Source organism: Pteropus medius, unplaced genomic scaffold (genome assembly GCF_902729225.1).
Source record: "Pteropus medius unplaced genomic scaffold, Ma_sr-lr_union100, whole genome shotgun sequence".
NCBI lineage: Eukaryota > Metazoa > Chordata > Mammalia > Chiroptera > Pteropodidae > Pteropus > Pteropus medius.
In genome coordinates, this window is record NW_024343733.1 from 5,949,481 (window position 1) to 5,971,725 (window position 22,245).

Below are 22,245 nucleotides of genomic sequence, written 5' to 3' on the forward strand. Positions count from 1 at the left end.
AGGATAGGGGGCGGAGTTATAGTGTTGAGAGGCCAAGCCCAGTGTCAGTCTCCTTTAAGCCTCGCCTCCCTCTGCGTGTGCAGAGCGCATGCGTCCTGATGAGACCCAGGGTGATTTGGTTGGTCCGAAGCTAGAATCCGCCTTGGAGCGATTTGTGGATGTGCTGGGTGTTTCTGCTCCACGCCAGTTTGCAATAGTGTGTAGGATGCAGCTGCTGTATTTGGGGTCCTCGGTACGTTTACTTTCTATTATCTTGTAACACACTTGTGTATGCACTTACATTCTCTCCCCAAGCCGGACGGTGGAGCTTTTCAGGGCAAGACCTTTCATTTACAGGCCAGGGATTGACACAGAAATTAGACTCTTATTTTCAGGTTATGGCTTCTTTTATTTTTTTTTACACAGAGAAATATGTTATTACTGTTTGGGCCTTTCAACAGTCTTACGGAGACAGGTTTATTGTCTTGTTTTTTGTTTGCAAAAGCAATCCGTGGTCGTTTATTTTCCAGTTTTTTAAAATGAAAAGCACAGTGAAGCAAATACAAATAAATTATAATCCCAGTACTGAAAATAATTATCATGTAGTTTATTTTTCTCCATTATTTTCCCCCTATGCCTGCGGTTCTCAAAGTGAGGTGCAGGGACCACTGGGTTTTCTGAGACAACCCCAAAGTCAAAATTACTTTCATTATAACACTAAGATGTTACTTGCCTGTCTCACTCTCTCAGAGTGGACAAAAAAGTTTTCCAGAGGCTACATGACACATGCTGATTTTATCGCTCTGATGGCTAATAGAAATTGTGTGTTGTGTTTTAAACATTTCTATGTTCATGATATTTTTAATATTCATGGTAAGTATCGATAAATCCCACTAAAACAAAAGCTCTTTGGGATCCTCAATAATTTGTGTGTAAAGTGGTCCTGAGACAATGAAAAAAGTTTGAGGTGAAAACGGCTGTCATATGTTAAATTGTATTTTTTCTTTTAACAATAGGATCATATTGTTTAGTACTTTTTTTCTGCTTGACTATCTTTTTAAAAACCTTATTGAGGCATAACATATATAAAGTGCATATTAAGTATACAACTCAATAAATTTTTACATGTGCGGACTTGTGAATTAAGATTAAGAGATAGAGCTTTTCCAGCATCCAAGAAGGTTCCCATGCCCTCTTCTCAAAATCCTTCCCAGAAGAAGCCTTTATTCTAACTTCTATCATGATAGATTATGAGTCATTCTTGTTTGACTATATTTTCACTTCAACTGTTCTGCAATGTTATTTTCCAGCTGCACAGTATTGCATTCTTTGGATGTACCATTATTAAGTTGGTCAATATTCCCATGATGGATGTTTAAATTAGTTTCATATTCTGTTATACCCAGCACTTTATGCACAGCCTTGTGACTAGGTCTTTATACCTATCCCTGACTACTTGTAGAATTGTCATGGACTTGGCTAGCGCTGAGGTCCGTGAAAGGAGGCAGGTTTCACAATCAGTTATTTGAAAGATCTGGAATGAGCTCTCAATTTTCCCATCTCTCACTCTTCGCCACCTTAAAGGAGGGAAACTAAGGAAGAAAGGGAAAGAGGAGAGGGAGAGCAGTGGCCCTGCCGAGGGACCAGTGTCTGCTCTTTCTCCTCACACAAGAACCTCACTCAAAAACCGTCTCGCCAGCGTCCCCCTTTCACCAGCAGGGGGCGTCGAAGGCCCGTAGCGCGTAGAGAGAAAGACACAGCCTCAGAGTACCCCGCTTCTCCCTCCGGTCTCTAAGATAACGCCCCTAACTCTTCCCAGCCTTTAACTCACTTAAACCCAACATTTTATGGGATGCAGTTGGGGCTGAGACCAAAGTCGCATCCAGTAAGAAGCAGGATCAGAATTCGAACCCAAAGCCAGTTGACTCCAGAGTTCTTGCTTTCGTCCACACCACTGATCTACGGTGCACGGTCCACTTGATGTACAATGTAGAGACTGGAGACGTAGGTTCTAATCCCCTCTCCGTCAGTGTCCAGCCACGTACTGTCGGGGAGGTTAATTCAGGTCTCTAGATCTCAGTTTCCTCATCTGTGCCATAGGATGATAATGGTTCTTCCCTCAAGGGTGGATGTGAGATTTAAACGCGATAACGTGGGAAAAACGCCTGGCATCGAGTGCACAGTAAACGCCGTTTTGAATGTCTGATCTACCCCTGCCCCCAAGGAAGCACACTGGGGCGGACCTGGTCCCCCATCCTCCTACCAGGCCCGGCCCCTCCAGGATCTGAACGACTGCGGTAGCCTTGCGGGCCCGGCGGCCCGAGCAGGCGTCAGGCGCCGCGCCGCCCGCTCCCCGCGGTAATTAGCCGGTGTCGGCTTGGGTTCAGCCAGCCGCTAATTACACGTCTCCTAATGAGGCCGGCGGCTGTTTGCAATCACAAGGGTCCCCGCCGCGCGGCGCGGGAGGCCGCAGGGGAATCCGCCCGCGGAGGCGTGGAGGGCGGCGGGGGCCGCGAGATCCGCAGGGCGCCGACCGGTGTGTGCCGGGGCCATGCGCGCCCGCCGAACGCCAGGCCGGCGGGCGGGGTGCTCACCGTCGGTCACCTCGATTCTCTCCCAGCCGTGCCACAGAGCCGTTATTATCCCCATTTTACAGGTGAGTAAAGGGACTGAGGCCCAGGGAGGCGGACTCACGCGCGCACAAAACTCACCAATTATTTGAAAGATCTGGACTGCGTCCTCAATTTTCCCGTCTCTCACTCTTCGCCACTGTTAAGGAGGGTATTGAGGAAGGAAGAGGAGGAGGAGAGGCAGGAAGAGACTAATCGTGGTCTCTGACGCTGAGCCTGTGCTACTAACCCATACAGGTACTGCCTGGATCAGTGGGGTACTCGCTGTTGGCACGTCTGGGACTCTCAGAAGAAGGCCCCAGATCAAATAAATGGGGGAGGAGGGCTTGGGAAACTTCCCCTGAGCACTTCCCTTTCGTCCCATCTGACTGTTCCCACGCCCAATTTGTCATTTGGATCGCACACAAAACCGAATATTAGCTCTGGCAAGTCCTTTAAAACTCGGAAGCATGAACCACACAACCCATTTCGCAGACTAGGAAATCTGGAGCACTGGGTGGTTGGGGTGACTGCTAGAATGCTGCAGTGAGGTGGGCGTGGGAAGCTCCAACTGTTCACCTTGTTCCGGGGCCTTCTGGGCGGGATCCAGGGTAGCTGCCTTTATTCTTTATCTTCTGAGCTACTATTTAGTAGGCCGCTACGATGCTCCAGGCACTTAACTAAGCATTTTATGTGTTTGTCTTTATTTAAAATTTTTTTTTAAATTTTGGTTTTCAATGTTTTTTTCTTCTTTTTTTCTTTGTGTTTTACTTCATTTAGTCCTCACAACAGCCCTATGAGGGCACGTGCCATTATTCTCTGAGGCTCAGGCAGGGAAATGACTTGCTCAAGATCACACAGTAACTTCAGTCTACAAAAGACCTTTTGTTTCACCCCAAAACCTGTGCTCTTAACCCCTTAGTCTCTATGTCTTTTGGGATGTCTGGGACCAGAAGGATGTTCAGAGAAGGCAAACTCAATTGGGATGCCATTTTGGGGTGCGTTTGGCATCCAGGGAGTCCCTAACAGAGCCTGGCTGCTGCCATGGCGGATGGTGGCAAAGGAAATTTGTGTTTGCTTCAGCATTCTGTTAAGCAGCTGCTGCTCATTAGGGGCTCCTGCTCCTTTAATCCAATCAACCGATTCCCTGTAAAGCCTTTATGGGGACAATCTGGATAAAATTAAACCCTCCGTCTGCCTGGCCAGGGGCCTGGGGAGCTGCCACATCCTCCAGGTTGCTGGGGCAGATACAGCCTTCCTTGCACCTCAGAGTCAGAACATAGCTTCTTGCTCCTCCCTCATCTTCACTGCCTTGTAGACCTCTTTCCGTTTCCCTCGCCTGCTGCGAGGATTCACTCATCCAAAAATTAATTGAAATTACAAGGGCACTGCTGTTTGATCCAGTAATTTTTCTGCCAGGTACTTATCCCACAGAGATTCCCACACTTGTGCCAAATGACAGGTGAACAGGATGTGTCTTGCAGCATTGTTAGTGATAGCAAAAGGCAGCTTCACATACCTAGTAAGCAGCAAGGCAGGATTTGGACTAGGCAGTCCATGTTCTTATCTATACAGCTTCTCTGTCTTTATGTGCATGGGAAATTTCTAAAAGAGGATACAAAAGCTGTTGATGGTGGTTACTTCTGGTGAGAGAAGTTAAAGGTGTGAAGTAGGGGGAACTCACTTTTCACTGTGTCCCATTTGGTACCACTTAATTTTTCCATGTACATATGTTAATTTCATAATTTAAAGGCATAGTGGGCCCCAGACCCCAAAGTATGTTGTTAGTAATCCTTGCCTTTATCCTGGAAGTGTGTATTCTTATTATCCCCATTGTACAGATGAGGAAGCTGAGCTCATTCAAGTGGCCTGGCCAGGTCACATGACTATGAATGGCAAAGGGTGACTGACTTTCAAGCCAGTGCTCATTCCCCTAATTTATATTAGCCTCCTGGCTTGGAAGTTTCAGAGTGGCAGGGGAAGTGGTTAAAACATGGACTCTGGAGCCAGCTTGCCTGCGTTCAAGTTCTGATTCAGCCACACATTAGCTGTGTGACCTTGGGCAAGTCACTTTCCCTCTCTGAACCTCAATTTCCTCTCTGTGAGGATTAAATGACTTATCTCTATGTCCATTGCTTAGAACAGGGCCTGTTTCATCCATGGCACTCAAATGTTAGATATTTTTTATATAATTGTCCTGAATGTTGACTTCTCCAGTTTCAAGCTCAGAGCAGTTCTTTCTTCTAGTTGATGGGGCCAGGTGTGGCTGCTCCAGTCTCTTCCCCTTGGGACAAGGCCCCGCCATCCTGCGGTCCAGCCTCCAGCAAGAGTCCTTTGGAATCGGTTCTCCTGGGTTATCTCACTGTGGCAGCTGTGATCAGAACTGATCACATCACCAGAGCTGGAAAAAGGGGCAGAGCCGCAGGGCTGGTGTGGCCCAGATCCAGAGTGAGGCTGCGACGGGCGGCCTCCCAGTTCGGGATGTTCCCAGCACCTTCCCACCACTCATGCTTGGAGGGAGAAGGGCCTCAAAATAGCTGTTGCTTCCCCAGCACGGCGCTAGGCCAGGGACAGGAATAGACATCTGGGGGTGGCCGCCTCAGCTTCCCTCAGGGGCCTTGGGGGGGGCTGATAATAGCTAGAGGCCAGACTCCCCGCTAATGTGGGGGAATAGTGCAGCTGTCGATATGCGGTGACCCACCCATGATGATCCAGCTCATGGAAAGTGTTGCCCCAGCTGGTCACCAGCACTGGCCAGATAGTTGGCAGGGCCTGGATTTTTAGACCAATAGGAAGTACTTCAACACTGGCTCCTATAATGCTCTCTTGGCAGGTGGGGAAACTGAGACCCAGAGAGAAGATCATGTGCTTGAGATCACAAAGCTGGTTAGAAGCCAAGCTGACAGGGGAGGCAGGCCTTGGGGCTCTGAGAGGCAGTATAGGGTGGGGCATAAAGTGTTAAAGGGCTCCCGACTATCTGGGCTCAAATCCAGCCTCAACTACTTATGATCAGTATACTCTCAGGCCTCAATTTCATTATCTGTAAAATGGGCACTATTATAGTACCCACCTCCTTTAGTTGGTTGTAGAGATGGAATGAGTTAATACTTGAGTGCTATTATGATTCTTGTTTTCTTACCAGACTCCTTACTCGTTTATTCCTAAGGAATTGGCTGAACACCTGCCATATGCCAGGCACAGTGCTAGGCTAGATCAGTGTAGCTCACACAATGTGGCAAGAAGAGACCAGCTGACATTTCAGGGAGCTTTGCCATGTGCCAGCTGCTGCGCTAAGCATTTTTACCTGCATATCTCACTTATTCCGCATGACAGCCTATGAGGAGTCATTGTCATGCCCTATTTTACAGATGAGAGGAGTGAGGCTCAAAGAGGTAAAGTCTTTCCTTCAGGGTCACACAGCCGGAGGTAGCAGAGCCAGGATTTGAAACCTGAGCTGCCTGCCTATGTAGCTCATACAAGGAACCACTGCATGGCACTGTCATCTTTCTGGGGAGATGGACCTCAGGAGGCTGGACTGAAGGTGGAGATGCTGACGAGTAGGCTGGTGCCTGGAGAGAGAAGAGACTCGGACTGGGGTGCTGGAGGTAGGGGTGCAGAGAAATAGGCAGCTTTGTGAAGTTTTTAGAGGTAGAATTGGTTACATATTGCTATGTAATAAATCGCCCCAAAATTTTGTGGCTTAAAACAACAAATTATGAGTTTTCATGATTCTTTTGGGCGACAGGGCAGTTCTGCTTCATGTAGTGTCAGCTAGAGGCACTGGAATGGCTGGAAGGTTCCCAAGTGGCCTCACGCACATGGCTGGCAGCTGCTGCTGGAAGTTCGGCGGGGGCTGTTGGCTGGGAAGCCTCAGTTCACCTCCCTGTGGCTTCTCAATGGGGCTTGGGCTTCTCACAGCATAGCAACTGGCTTCCAGAAGCAGAAGCTGACATGCTTTTTAAAGCCTGGATTCAGAAGTCTCAGAACATCATCTCTGCTGCATCCTAATGGTCAAAGCCAGTCCCAAGCCCAGTCTGATTTAAGGGGAAGGGTAATATATGCTTCCTCTTTGATGATGATGATGACGACGATGACGATATGTACAATTTAGTTGGCATTTAGTGCATTCAGAATATTGTACAATGAACACTTCTCCCTAATTTCAACCTTTTTACCACTTCATGAGAACACTCCATACCATTATGCCATTGTGCCCCATTCCCCTTCTCCCCAGTCCCTGGCAACCTGCTTTCTGTCTCTGTGGCTTTGCCTATTCTGGATAGTTCATGGAAAAGGATTTATACAATATGTGACCTTTTGCGACTGGCTCCTTTCGCTTAGCATAATGTTTTCAAGGTCCATCCAAGTTGTAGCATGTATCAGTACTTCATTTCTTTTTATTGCTGAATAATACTCCATTGTGTGGACATAGCACAATTTGTTCATTCATTCATCTGTTGATAGACATTTGGGTTGTGTCCATCTTTTGGCTATTGTGAATAGTGCTGCTGCTAACATTGGTAAGTAAGTATCTGTTTGAGTCCTTTTTTTCAATTCTTTTAAGTATACATCTAGGAATAGAATTGCTGGGTTATGTGGTAATTCTGTGTTTAATTTCTTGAGGAACCACCAAACTGCTTTCCACAGTGGCTGTACCATTTGTGCTCCCTCCAGCAATGTACAAGTGTTCCTATTTCTCCACATCCTTGCCAACACTTACTATTTTCTGTTTTTTCTTTGTTTGTTTGGTTTTTTGTTTGTTTAAATAAAGCCATTCTAGTAGATGTGAAGCACTGTACTTTTGACTTACATTTGCTCAACTACCAATGATGTTGAAAATCTTTTCATGTGCCTTTTAGCCATTTGTATATCTTCTTTGCCCATTATTTAGCTGGGTTGTTTGTGTTTCTGTTGTTGAGTTGTTAGAATTCTTTATATAGTCTGGATACTAAGTCAGATATATGATTCGCAAATATTTCCTCCCATTCTGTAGGTTGTCTTTTCACTTTCTTGGTAATGTCCTTTGATGTACAAAAGTTTTTACTTTTCATGAGATCTCATTAATCTATTTTTTCTTTTGTTGCTTCTGCTTTTGGTGTCAAATCTAAGAATCCATTGCCAAATCCAAGATCATAAAGATTTACCCCTATGTTTTCTTCCAATTGTTTTAGCTCTTACATTAAGATCATTGATCCATTGAGTTAATTTTTGTGTATGGAATGAGGTAGGGGTTCAACTTAATTCTTTTGTATGTGGTTAAGCTCTACCTCTTGATTGGAGGTCAGCATGCCTTATAGGGAGGGGAGGAATTGTTTGGGGTCATCTTTGGAGACAGTCTTAATGATGAGTTGACTGTGAGGGGTTAGGAAACGAGGGAGAGAAGAAGGCAGGGTGACATCCACATTTCTGGTTTGAGTCACTGGCAGATAGATGGGGAAGCCTGGGGGAGGAGCAGGATTTTGGTGAAGGGAGGAAGAACTCAATCCTGGGCATATTGAGTTTGAGCTCCCTAAGCATCCAGGCACCGAGAGCTCTGGGAATCAAATAAATGGTAAATGAAATGTGGAAAGGTACTAAGGTTTCCATTCATTCAACAAATAGTTGTGGAAAACCTAATACTAGTACTAGTTCATATTTTATGTGGTGCTTACCATGGGCCAGGCATTTTGTAATTTTTAAAAATTGAACTATAATATACATGGAGTAAAATGAACAAATCTAGTATATAGTTCATTCATTTTTACGTATACCACCTTCCGGAAATCTCAAGCCCCCAGAAATCTCGCTCTCAGGCATATTATATTTAATTCTCACAGTTACCTAATGAGGTACATATTATTAACCCCATTTTTCAGGTGAGGAAACTGAGGCTTAGAGAGGTGAAGCCACTTGCCCAAGAGCACACAGGGGTAGAATCTGGATTCTAACTCAGGCCTATAGGATTAGCCCAGGCTGAGGAACACCACACCCCCTCACTGGAAGGGGGCTGGACTCGAGCCTGGGGGTCCCTGGGAGGATCCTGGGAGCATTTCCTGAGCTTCCTCCTTACCTCTAGTGTCTCTCCTGCACTCCCCTGATCTCTTCTGTCACTCTGCTCCTTGCTCCTTAGCTAAAACTGGCCTCCTTGCTTTTCTTCCAACTTGTCAAGCTTCTATCCACCCTAGGGCTTTTGCACGCAACGTTCCCTCCATCTGGAACATTCTGCCTCCTGGACTTCCTGTGGTGTTTTATCATGTATCTTAGCTCAAATGTCACCTCTTTAGAGTGCTCTTCCCTGCACAAATTGCCCTGTTTAATGCTCTCCACACCAGGCAGCACAATGGAGCCAGATGGCCCGGGTTTGAATCTCAGTTCTGCTGCTTCCTAGCTGGGTGGCATCAGACAAGTTAATTAACCTCTCTGTGCCAGTTTCCTCAGCTGTAAAATGGGGGCGATGATAATAGCACCTACCTCATAGCGTTGTAGTAAGGATGAAATTATTGAACATCTGTTAACAATGCTTGGCCCACAATAGATGCTTTATAAATATTTGCTGTTATTCATGTAACACTCATCCCATTCTGAAATTATCCTGGTTATTGGTTTGTTTACTTGTTTTTTCCATTTCCCCCAATTAGAGTGTCAGCCCCCTGAAGGTGGTGGTTTCATCTGTGTTGTTCACTGCTCCGTCCCCAGTATTCTAGAAGAGTGCCTGGCCCACCCTAATAAACACCGGTTGAATATCCAAATGGATGAATAAACCAGGCTACTAGATTATCCTGCTTGCAGCTCCCCACACATGCCAGGCTCACTCTCATTTCCTGACCGATGTGTTTGCTGTTCCCTCTGCCTAAACCCGTTCCCCAGAGGAAGGGAGGGGAACAATGAAGGAAAGACTGACTTGCAGCTGCCCAGGCCCTTACTCCTGCACCAGGCATCCACAAGAGAACAGTGAGTGAGAATTCCAGATGTTCCAGGACTAACAGTCACTTGTTACCACCCCCATGTTCTACAGCTGGGGAAACTGAGGCCCAGAGTGGGGAGAGGACTTGGCCAAGGTCACACAGTGAGTTGAGGGCAACATTCTCCTCGGTGGACCCCATATGTCTCACCTGGAGGCTGTTTCTCATGTCCATGCTGGATCTGCTTCCCTATGTGGGGTCTGGAGAGAGGTGGCGGGTGGGGGCCTGTGGGCTACTGCCCTTTGTCCTGTCCAGCTGAGGAGGCACCGGGCCTAGTGAATGGACATGCTTCTGACTTAGACTGACCTGCGTTGGGCTCCTGGTGCTTCCTCTTATTATCCATGTGGCCTAGGGCAATCTGAGCCTCAGTTTACTCCCCTGGAAGATGAGGAGATGAAAACTTACCCGCCCCCTCCAGGGATGTTGGGAAGAGTCCTACTAAAAGTGTTCATGCATTGAGCACTTATTTTCAACTACCCTATGGGGCAGGCATGTACTTTATCCCCATTTTCCAGATAAGGAAACTGAGGCTCAGAGTGGGGAAATAGTGACTTGTTGAAGATCACACAGCCAGCAAGGAATAGAGCAGAGATTTAAATCCAAGCAGGCTGACTTCAGAGCTCACATTCTTCGCCATAATATGCTCCAGCGCTGGACACACAGTAGGCACTCAACAGATGGTAGCTACAGGTACCCCTCTGACCTAGGCCTTAGGAAGATCTCGCTTTCACAATGGCACCATCTTCTAGGACAGCAGCCTCTCCCTGCAAACCCATCTTTTGTTAATTTTCCTCCCCGCCAATCCGAGCTTAGAGACACAAGGGCTCTCAGCAACCTCTCTCTGATGGATTTTCAGATTATCCCCACCTTGATTAGTTCCAGAGTCTTCTGGCAGAAGCAGGAGTTATTTTAGGGACTTGATGGCTCCCTCTGGCTGCCATTGACCCCCCCTCTACCCCCAGTTGCAAGCACCTCTCCAGTCAACTGCACAGTTCATTAGATGCTCCCTTTCTGCCCCTGCAGCCCTCAGCTCAGACTCAAGCCCCAACCCCTGCTCTCTGCTCCCCTCCTCCCTGCCGCACAGCCGCTTCTGCCTTCCCCTTATTTGCAGGAGTGGGGGATGTCAGCTGTTTCCTAATCCATGGCCCCCGACTGTGCCACAGAGCAGTGACCTTCCCTCCAATTTCAAGATTTTTCCAGACTTGAGCAAAATCTCACACACCATTTGGACGAAAATATTTTTGGCCGGTGTTCCCACCCCCTGTTCCTGTTGGAGTCCAGTCCCTGATGTCATTCCGCCTGGGGTGGGAGAGGCTAAAAAATTCCCAAGGATAAATTTTATGGTATGTATATTTTACCACAATAAAAATTCCCAAGGGGACGCAGGATGCCTCCCCCCTCTGCCACCGTGTTATATCACAGTGTGTGGGGCTGACGTCACAGGGACGGGGCGTGGGTTCTGCTATAGCTGTCTGTTCTCTCTGCTCCTGGCTCTCTCTTCCAGCTCTGCGCTCTGCCAGGGCCGCCCGCAGGCCTTGCTTGCTTTTCAAAAATAACTCTTGAGTCTCTCCCTGAGGTGGGGAGGCTGCTTCCTTGGTGTCCCAGGCTGTGTGTTAATCCTTCCAATGCAAGACTTCCTGAAGCTGAGTCTGTCCCGGGCTAGGGGGCTGGTCATCAGTTGTCAGGCTGAAGTAGTTCAGATGCTGACATCCCGTTCTGGCACCTATTACCTTTAAGGAAGTAGGGCAAATGGGTCTTCTCGGGCATCCGCCAAGTCATTCATTCATTCGTTTTTTCATTCACTCCTTTAGTGATTTAGACATTCAACAAGCATCTATCAGCGCCCTTTGCCTGCAGAGCACACCTCCGGGTGGCTTCTGTTGCTTTTCCATTCATTTCCGAGTCCTGTCCCTGCTTCTTTTTGAATTTCTACTTCCTCCTCTAAAGTAGGGATCTTAATTAGGGTGGCCAGTCAGTCCCAGAAAGAAACAGATGGCATGCTCAAATTGGGTAACTCGAGGGAGGGCAAATAAAGGGACTATTTAGGTGTGAGCAGGGTGTAGGGAAAACACAAGAGATGATGCGGTACCGGGCTAGTTCCAGTGGGAGGGCTGAGGGAGCAGTTCTACTACTTAGAAGGAGTAGTATGGAGAGGGCCACCATAAGAGAAGCTGTGACATTCTGGGGAAGGACACAGCCAGCCTGAGGTGCCCTGCAGGGAGGGAGCAGAGGAATAAATATCCTGACCTCCCTCGTCCTTCTCCCTTCTATCTCCTCCGGGAGGCTCCCCATTGGCCAATCCTGATGAGGAGCCAAAAAATATGGGAGACTTGAGTCTGAGCAGGTCAGTCTCCTTGGTAACAGGAGAGTGGAAAAGAGAGGAGAGTGGTTCTGGTTGGACAAACAGGATATCCAGCTTATCACCTACTACTAGCACTAGTAGGTCACATGATAAATGCTCAGTATTAGCTATTATCGTTAGTGCTCATATTAGTATTTACTGCTGTGTAAATTACCTCAAAACATAAGTGGCTTGAGACCATAAACATTTATGACCTTGCACAGTTTCTGTGGGTCATGAATTGGGAGCAGCTCAGCTGGGTGGTTCTGGGTAAGAGTCTCTCCTGAGGTCACAATCAAGATGTCAGCCAATCATCTAAAGGCCTGACTGGGATTGAAGGATCCAGCTGGCTCACTCCCATGGCCGGCAAGCTGGTGCTGGCTGTTGGCAAGAGGCCTCAGTTCCTTGCCATCCAGACCATAGGGCAGCTCGAGAGTCCTCATGACATGGTGGCTGGCTTTCCCCAGAAGGAGTGATCCAAGAGCAGAAGGCTCACGTGTTTTCTGACTTAGTCTCAAAACCCACACACCTTCGTTTCGATAATATCCTATAGGTCACACAGGTCAGTGTATTCAATGTGGAGCGGGCTACACGGAGGCAGGAGTACCAGGAGGCAGGAATCACTGGAGGCCTTCTTGGAGGTTGGCCTCCTGTCAAAAATCCTCTGAGGTTATCTAAAAACAACAATATACTAGACTAATCAGGGGCGGATCACTTTGTAAATGATATCAATGTCTAATCACTATTCTGTACACTTAAAAGTAATATAAAATAATATCGAATGTCAACTCTAATTGAAAAATTAAAAATTAAAAAAATAAAAACAAAAACAACAAAAAAAGGAAATTATTATTATTATTATTATTTTCTGTTGAGGAAATATAGGCACAGAAAAGTGAAATATCTTGCCCAAAATTACAGTTATTAAGTGGCAAAGTCAGGAATTGAACCCAGGTGGTCTTTTTATTAAAAATTAATTTTAATTGGGGTATAATTTGTATACAATAAAAAACACTCCAATGGAGATATAGAACATTTTCATCCTCCCCTCAATTTTTCCTTATGTCTCTTTGCCATCAGTCCTCCCAGGCCTTGCCTCCCAGGCAATCACTGATCTGCTTTTTGTCACTGTAGGTAGATTCATCTGTTCTTGAACTTCATACAAACGAAACCATACAGTGTGATCTTTTGTGTCTGGCTTCTTTTGTTAAACAGAAATGTTTATAAGGTTTGTCTACATTGTTACATGTATTGGTAATTTTTTTTTTTTTTTTGCTGAGTACTATTTACCTGCATAAATACAGCACAAGTCTTTGGTAATTCTATTGAGTGACATTTGGGTTGCTTCAGTTTGGGGCTATTATGAATAAAGCTGTGATGAACCTCATGTAAAAGTCTTTGTATGGACATAAGTTTTCATTTACCTCAGGTAAATAGCTAGGAGTGGAATTGCTATATCATATGGTAAGCGTATATTTAACTTCATAAGAAACTGCCAGACTTTTCCAATGTAATTGTACCATTTTAAAGTCCCACCAGGAGTGTATGAGCGTTCCAGTTGCTCCATATCCTCACCAACATTTTGTATCATCAGTCTGTTAATTTTAGCCATTCTAATTTGTGTGTAGTGATATCTTACTGTGGTTTCGATTCGTACTTCCCTGTTAACTAGAAATATTGAGCATCTTTTCCCATGTATCGTGACCATTTGTATGTCTTCTTTTGGGAAGTATTTGTTAAAATCTTTTGTCTATTTTTTACTGGGTTATTTGTCTTCCCACTATTTAGTTGTAAGAATTCCTTTGTCAGCCAGATAGATACACGCACACACACACACACACACACACCACACACACACACACAAAATGAATATTTTCTCTCAGTCTGTGGCTTATGGTTTCATTTTTTAATAGTGTCGTTTGAAGAACATAAGTTTAAAATTTTGATGAAGTCCTATTTATCAGTTGTTTTGATTGTTCATGCTTTTTTATGTCCTAAGAAATCTTTGGTTACAAAAGTTTTCTCTTATGTTTTCTTCTCGAAGTTTCTTAGTTTTCATTTTTACATTTAGGTTTCTGATCCATTTTTAATTAGTTTTTGTGTATAGTATAAGGTTAGGGGTCACAGTTAATTTTTTCTTCTGTACAGACATTTTCCAGTACCAGCTTCCTTCTTCTGTTGAATCATCTTGGCACCTTTGTCAAAAATCAATTGATTGTATGCAGATCTATTTTCAGACTTTATTCTGTTTCATTGATCTGTATGTCTATCCTTAGCTAATATCACATTGTCTTGATTACCACAGATTTATAGTAATTCTTGAAATACTTGAAATCAAGTAAGATTAAGTGCTACAACTTTGTTCCTATTTTTCAAAATTGATTTGGCTATTCTAGTTCGTTTGCATTTCCATATACATTTTAGAATCTACTTGATAATTTCTACCAAAAAAAAAAAACCCTTCTGGAATTTTGATCAAGACTGCGTTGAGTCTATAGATCAACAGGAAATTTTATGTTGAGGAAGTTCTATTCTTATAGTGCTCAAGTTTTTTTTTTTTGTCTTAAAATATTGAATAAGTGTTAATTTTATTAAATGTTTTTTTTTCACATCAATTAACATGTCCATGAAGTGAACCCAGACATATTCTTTTAAAAAAAATTGAGGTGACATTCACATAACATACAATTAACTCATTTCAAAGCGAACAATTCAGTGGCATTGCACAACCGCCACCTCTATCCAGTTTCAAAACATCTTTATCACCCCAGAAGAAAACCCCGCGTCCATTAAGCAGTTACTCCCCATTTCCCCTCCTCACGGTCCCTGGCAACCATCACTTTGCATTCTGTCTCCATGGATTTGCCCACTCTGGACACTTCATATAAATGGAATCATACACTATGTGACCTTTCATATCTGCCTTCTTTCACTTAGCATACCATTTTTGAGGTTTATCCACATCGTAGCATGTATCCGTACTTCATTTCCTTTTATGGCTGGGTAATATTCCATCGTATGGACAGACCACAGTTTCTTTACCCAGCTATATTCTTAACCACAACTCTGTGCTGTCTCCACATGTACTGGGTGCTGTCTTTAGCTCTACAGATACAGCGGAGAACAAAGAAGAACTGGCTTTGCCTGAGTGGAGCTTAAGTCTCTTCTTAGTACTCTCTGCAGACATTATGTATGTCCATCTCTGATCGCACTGGGGGCCTTGTGTGTTCCTGCTCATTTGTCTCCGTAGCCCTAGTGTCTAGCACAGTGCTCTTAGCTCACTAGAGGAGTTTTAATCTGGGAAGGCTTCATGGAGGAAGCGGCTTTTAAGTGGAGCCTTGGAGTTTGAGGAGTTGAGTGGTTTCCTTTAGCCCACAGTGATTAATAACAGCAGCCACCATTTATCAAGCACATACTATGTGCCATGGATTGTAATGACCATAGTAAGTTGCCCCAGGGCAGTAATGGTGATGGATGGGTAGAGGAAAGTTTGGATTTGAAAGCAGACCCACCCTTAATGATCGCCTTATGCCACCTTTCCAAGACTGGTTCCAGATTAGGGTTGGGGCCTTTCTTCTCCATAGTCTACCTTCCCTGCCCTTCACCTTCTGGGAACATCTGGATGGGACTAGGGAGTGACAGGATGATGGACAAAGCCCTGACTTGGGCCACCCTAAGTGTTGGAAAGTATTCTTCGGCTCCTACCCTTCTGAGTCCTTCCAGTTGAGCTGAGACCTGGGCGGGATAGCACCTTCGCAGAACCCTCCCTTCCCCTAGCCCCCTCTCCCCTCCTTCCATGGCCCCTCTAGCTCATTGGGCTGTGCTGGAATCTGCGGGGAAAGGAGCAGGATTTCGGCTAAATATAAACTAGGCTGTTCCAGTTTCCAAATAGAACAAAGGAGCAGGGTGTTAAGTTGATTTTTATAAATAAAGAGAGAGGGAGTGAGAGAATATTTTTTCGAGATGTTTAATAAAATTGCCTTGTTAGAAGCAGGAAAATCACTGGGCTGCGGTGGGAGGGTTTGGAGGAGGGAGGAGGAAGGGAGAGGATGGGGAAAGCATCCTTCTTAGAGCTGTGAAACTTGCCAATGTTCTTGTCCTCTTCTTGGGCCTGGGGAGAGACAGGTGGGGCAGAGAGGGGTGAAGAGGCAGGGGAGGGGCGTGAGGGTCCCTGGGAGGAGGAGGACAGGAAGGCTAATTGTAATCACAATACAGTTACTGTGTATTGAGCGCCCATTGTATGTCCTGTGCTAGATTTACCTCATCTCACCAAATGCACACAGCACATAATTGGGATCCTTCTCATCATTCGGGTCTCAGAGTAAATGTCTCTCTCTCTGACCATAGTATCTAAAAGAGAGCTCACCTCCCACCCCTAGTTGGGATCTCATTACCCTGTTTCCTTTTCTTCATTAGCATATTGCTTCTGAAGTTATTTGCTTGCCTGTTATGTGTCTCCTCTCCCTCCACCAAAATGCAAGCCCCATGAAGGCAGAGGTTTTGTCTCATCCACTGCACTAGCACCAGGGTCTACAGCAGAGCCTGGTACATGGTAGACATTGCTAAATATGCATTTGGTAAATAGATGGATAAGCAAATGAGATTCAGGTGAAGTGACTTGCCCAAGGTCACACAGCTAGGAAATGACAGAGCCAGGAGGGAGCCCAGGTTTGTCTGATCCCCAAATATATGCCCTTTCTGCTATTTTATGAGACTTCCAGCATGGTGGAGTTGGGGACTGAAGGGGATCTCTCTGGAACTTAAGAGTTTCAGAGGATAACCAGACACAACCCTGGAGGATCAAAGGGGATCAATGAAGCCAAATTGTCATCATTACCTTCATCCTTAAACAATGTATATAACATATAAAAATTACTACACACATAGAGCTTCTTTTGGGGAGCCATTAGGTAGTGAGAGTTTTACCCAATGTCACCCAAAGGAAAGTAGTCTAAGCTTTGAGGAGGTGGCAGAGGGCTTCTTACCTCAGGAACTGGAAGGGATGGCCAGAGGAAGGAGAGCTATCTTGCACCCCTGCCTGCTTGCTCCCTCTTCTTTCCCTCCTCCCCCACCCCACCTTTACTCTTTCCTGTCCACGCATAGTGTCACATCAGGTGTGGGCTGGGCTACAGCAGTGGCTGCGCATGCCCCAGGGCCTCAGGGGAGGTGGTTATGCCTTTCTGCTGCCATCAGATTCTATATGGCTTGGACAGGCTCTCTCTGAGTCTCAGTTTCTTCCCATGTAAGATGGAGATAGTGAAATTTCCTTGGTTATGAAAATTAGAGGTAACTGCTTTACATGTCAGGAACCATACTTCAAGCATACAGTAGATGATCAGTAGAGTAGATAAAAACTTTCATTTCCTTATTTATTATTAACCCTTCTCTGGATTATAATTTAATTGAGCATGAGGACTGTCACTCCATTAGTTGAACAGCTACCATACTGCCAGGCTCTGAGCTAAGCGCTCTATGTGGGGTATCTCATTGAATCCCCATATAAATTCCATGAAGTAGGTATTGTTATTACAATCATTTCCATTATTATGTATGAGGAAAACGGGACTCCTGGGGATGAGGCGACTTGCCCAAGGTCACACAACCAGGAGGTAGCAGAGCTGGGACTGGAATCCAGGTAGGCCCAAGTGCAGATCTTGGGCATTTAAATATTGTACAATTCTTCCTCTCGGAACAAATGAACCAAAGGGCTTTCGGGTGCTCCAGGATATAGAGCCTGGAATAAGGGGGCAGTGACAGGGTCGGAGAGGTCATGGTGAGAAGCAGAGGCCTGGCCTTGATTAAGACTTGGTCAGCGAGGGAGCCCATGGTAGAGTGGTATGTTGGGGGAGCGATGCTGCAGTTTGGGGGGCTGTGGCTCCTAGGCTCTGACTCATTCAGATGGAGCAGCTTGATTCCCAGCCGCAGGAGATGCTATTTATAACCTGCAGGTTCTAGCAGCCTTCCGAACACGGAGCCCTGAAGCTACCTGGGGCCCTGCTCCCTGGGTGAGGAGGGAAAGGCAAATGGTTGGAGAAGGCCATAAGCTGAGCCTCCTTTCTCCTTGCTCTGGACTCTCCAATCAGCACAAAGTTCACGTTCAAGTGCCCGGTGGCTCGCTCTGGGGATCTCTAGCTTGTTATCAGCAGAGTGCCTAGCACCTAAGAGGCTTCAATAAATGAATGAATGGCAGTAGCTTCAGGCTTTTTTATTGGGCCAGGCCATGTCATTTCTCTCCCCCAAACTCTCCAATTATTTCTCATCTCATTGGAAGTAAAAGCCAAGGTCCTTAACAGTGGCCTACAAAGCTCATACGCGATCTGGCTCCTCCTCCTTCTGAGCTCTCAGCTTCCTCCTTGCTCACTTCACTCCAGTGGGCTCCTTGTTGCTCCTGGGAACATACTAGTACATTTCTGCCTTGGGGCCTCTGCTCTGTTTCCTCCTCCTAGGATAGTCTTCCCCCAGGTACTGGCATGTCTTCCTCCTTCACCTCCTTTAGGTCTTTAAAAGCCACCTTTTCAGTGAGGCCTTCCCTGACCATCTTACTTAAAATTGTACCCATGCGATACCCTCCTTATTCCCTTTTCCTGCTTAATTTTTCTCCATGGCACTTGCCGTCATCTAATATACTAAGTATATTACTAATTTATTTTTTTTACAATAGTCCCCCGCCTTATCTGAGGAGGACATGTTGTATGACACCCAGTAGATTCCTAAAACCACAAATAGTACCAAACCCTATATATGGTTTTTTTTTTTTCTATAAATACATACTTACAATGAAGTTTACAGCTTCTCTTTGGCCTATCTAAATTGCCAGCATCACTACTCTTGCACTTTGGGGCCATTTTCAAGTTAACTAGGGATTACTTGTACATAAGCACTGTGGTACCACCACAGCAGAGATGGCTACTAAGTGACTAACGGGCGGGGAGCACACATAGTGTGGATATGCTGGACAAAGGGATGATTCACGTCCTGGGTGGGTCAGAGTGGGATGGTGCGAGATTTCATCTCGCTACTCAGAACAGTTGCTCAATTTAAAACCTATGAATTATTTCTGGAATTTTCCATTTAATATTTTCAGACCCTAGTAGCTCATGGGTAATTGAAACCGTGGAGAAAAACCACAGATAAAGGGAGACTACCATAATGTCTATCTTTTTATTAGAATGTCATCTCGAGGAGGACAGGACTTTTTTTGCCTGTTTTGATCTCTGCTGTATTCCTAGTGCCTGGCACATAGATAGTGTTCAATAAATATTTGTTGCCTGCATGAGTTCACTGGGATTTTCACAGACTTGCTGTGTGACCTTGGACAGCTAACTTCACCTCTCTGGGCCTCTGTCTGTTGGATATAGTGGCTTTTCTGTTTGGATAGTCCTAGGGCTCTGTCTCTTCATCTTAGCTAGTGAGATTTTTTTTTTTTTTCCCCAGAACATTTACTAAAAGAAGAGCTGGCCAAGTCCTAGCTCGATAGTTTTCTCTCAGACTAGACTTCTCTGTGCAGTGTTCTAAGCCTGTGAGCAGACATGCGCCAGCATTCCTGTATCTATGTCAGGGGCTTTGAGCAGATACATTTGTGTGAACGAGCTTCTACATGTGTTTGAGAACCTGGATGAGATGGGACGTTCAGCAAAACGTTAGCACCAGTACTATTTCTGTCTTCCTGCTGCTTTTGTTTTCAATGGAGCAAAAAGGAGAAATTTCCAAGGGCACAGCAGACCCTCCTCTAACTAATGGAAATACCCACTGCTCTGGAGATGCAAAGAAGAGCTTGTTGGCTGCGAATCCTCATACCTGTAACAGGCTGTTTCCACTTCCTCAGGAGCCAGCTGTGAGAAACCCACAGCAGAGCTGCCCACCTTCCAATAAGGGAACCCCACAGGAGAACTGCAAGGCTTCAATGGGGATGCCAGGTCCATTTTTAGATCTCATCTGTTCTTAATGGGAAATGGGTCCAAACTTGTCCAGGTTTTATAGCAATCCCTGGCATGTCTTCCTCCCTCATCTCCTTCAGGTCTTTGCTCAAAGGCCAACTTCTCGGTGAGGCCTTCCCTGACCATTCTACTTAAAATTGCACCCATCCAATACCCTCCTTATTTCCTTTCTCCATGACACTTGCCATCATCTAACATATATAATAATAACATATATTATTAATAGACTTTGGAGTTTATTAGTATATTCACACACTATATCATTTAATTACATGATCTCTTCTGTTTGGGCACACCCTGGGCTTACCTAGCACAGTACCTAGCTTCGGGTAGGCACTGCTACATTTTTGTTAGAAGAGTTAATTTTCATTTAAGTAATGGACAGCAGGCAATATTGCATTTTATAGACGATGAAACTGAGGCCCGGTGGTGACATGACTTACCCAAAGTCACACAGCCAGGACATGAACCTAGGCAGGCAGCTGGCTTGGAGTTACTGGGGAAGGCGAGCACGAACTCCTTTCCCTCCCAGTGGTGACCACACTTTGGGGAGACAGACTTTACTTTTGAAAGATGAGCAAGGACCTAAGAGAGCTTGGGCATTTGAGAGCCAAAAGAACTTGGGTTCAAATCCCAGGACTGTCATTACCTTTGCCTTTGGACAAGTCCTGAAAACCATCGGAGCCTCAATTTCCCCATCTGTAAAATGGACACAATCTCTACTACACAAAGCCGTTGGGAATAGTCGGTGAGATAATGCAATCCAGTGCCTGCCACTGGTTGATGCTCAGTACATCCAAAACCCACCCCGACTTCCCCAGTGACCTCCTCAATCCCTCTCCCAACCTGCACACTCTCTCCTACCCTCAAGCGGCCCAGCATGAAATGCGTAGCCGCAGTATTCAGGCTACAGTGGGGAGATCCCATGATGAATAATCCTCCCACGCGGCGCAGCCTCCTCAAGTCACGTGGTCCGATGCCATATAAGCCGGGAGGTGCAAGGCCAGAGGGACATTCTGCGCACTTTGTGACCCTTGGCACCGTTATGTTGTCACCTAGGCTGGAGCTCTGAGTTCTGGAGCGCCTGAGTATATGCTTGAGGTGGAGAGAGAATGTGAAAACCTTCTAGAATCTCAAACAAGGTTTGTTTGGCCTTTCCATTTCTGAAGGAGGCTTGCTGGGCTCTTGGGACTGAAGGAAATCAGACCAAGGAAATGGTAGAAATGGCCCCCATCAAGCAGGGCATCCCCCTTGGGCAACCCTTCCTCATTTGTTCAGGAGGGCAACAGATTAGCATTCAGCCCTTGTCTGGTGTTGGACACTAGCGATACAGGGACACGGGCCCAGCTGGAGAAACAGACATTCCCTGGGAAGGTGTAATATCAGTGGAAACCGAAGGAATGAATCTGACTTAGTCTGGAGAGGAGGAGAGAGGAAGAGGGTGCAGACAGATCTGGAACGGTGGGCGCAAAGTGGGAAGAAGCCTGGATGGTTGAGAGAGTTGAGTCGGGAACGGGTGGCCATGTGAAGAATTTTGGACTTGATCCTCAGAGCAGTGGGAGGCCATTGAAGCTGGAGAATAATGTGATCTTTATAGTCCTACAATGAATAATATTTTGCCTTGCTTTCTCATTTAGGAAAAAAGACTTTGAATTCCACACCTGCCATACTAAATTTTTGGTTTTTATTTTTCGTAAGTAGAAAATAAGGGAATGATGGAATATGTATTTACCTCCGGGATTAAATGTGCTAACAGATGCAAATTGCCTAGCATTCTATATGTGATCTATAAATGGTAGTTAACTTATCTTCCCTCTAAATTCCGTTCCATAATTTCTGCTATTCCAGGAGCACCGAAGGAGACCATCTTTCCTACAGACTAAAGATAAATTTCACTTAAAGTGCGTTGGATGGACGAAAAATCTGAATTGGTTCAAAAGATCAAATGGTGATTCTTTTACAAAATTATTATTCAGACAGTAAGCTCCCCATGATCTTACAACATATTATTTGATTTATGAACACACATTTGTATTCAATTTTTTAGGAGCACATTTATTGCATAAAATAAGACCAAGGTCCACAAAGCCAGAGCCCATGTCTATTTTGTAACTCACTGTAAGATCACCACCTTTCTGGCCCCATAGTAGGCTTTTGAATATTTGTGGGATTGATTTAAATACTGGAATATGTTTTCTGCTAAATCTCAAGTCAGGGGCATCAGTTCTGCAGTTCTCTCTTTGTTAATGTGAATTTTGATGGCATGGAAAGCCTTGTTCTCCGAATTATATTTAGCTCATACAAACTCTACTGCACAATTATGTTGTAAAGAGGAATTAGGTTTTATCTTTAAGTTGTTATTATAGCCTTGGGAAAAGGTGAACATTAAAAATAACTATCAAGTAGTAGCATATTGTATTATTAATTTTGCTTTAAAA

The 22,245-nt window shown here is 45.3% G+C and overlaps 1 long non-coding RNA gene across 2 annotated transcripts; it reads left to right on the forward strand.

Annotated features, from left to right (window-relative positions):
- Positions 1-96: 96 nt before the first annotated feature.
- Positions 97-22,182, forward strand: LOC120606795 (uncharacterized). 2 transcript variants are annotated; one of them, XR_005653990.1, is made up of 3 exons: positions 97-232; positions 2,636-2,846; positions 21,656-22,182. It is a non-coding gene; the product is annotated as an uncharacterized LOC120606795 (long non-coding RNA). The 2 variants fall into 2 exon arrangements; XR_005653989.1 differs by lacking the exon at positions 21,656-22,182 and adding an exon at positions 5,957-6,367.
- The last annotated feature ends 63 nt before the right edge of the window (positions 22,183-22,245 follow it).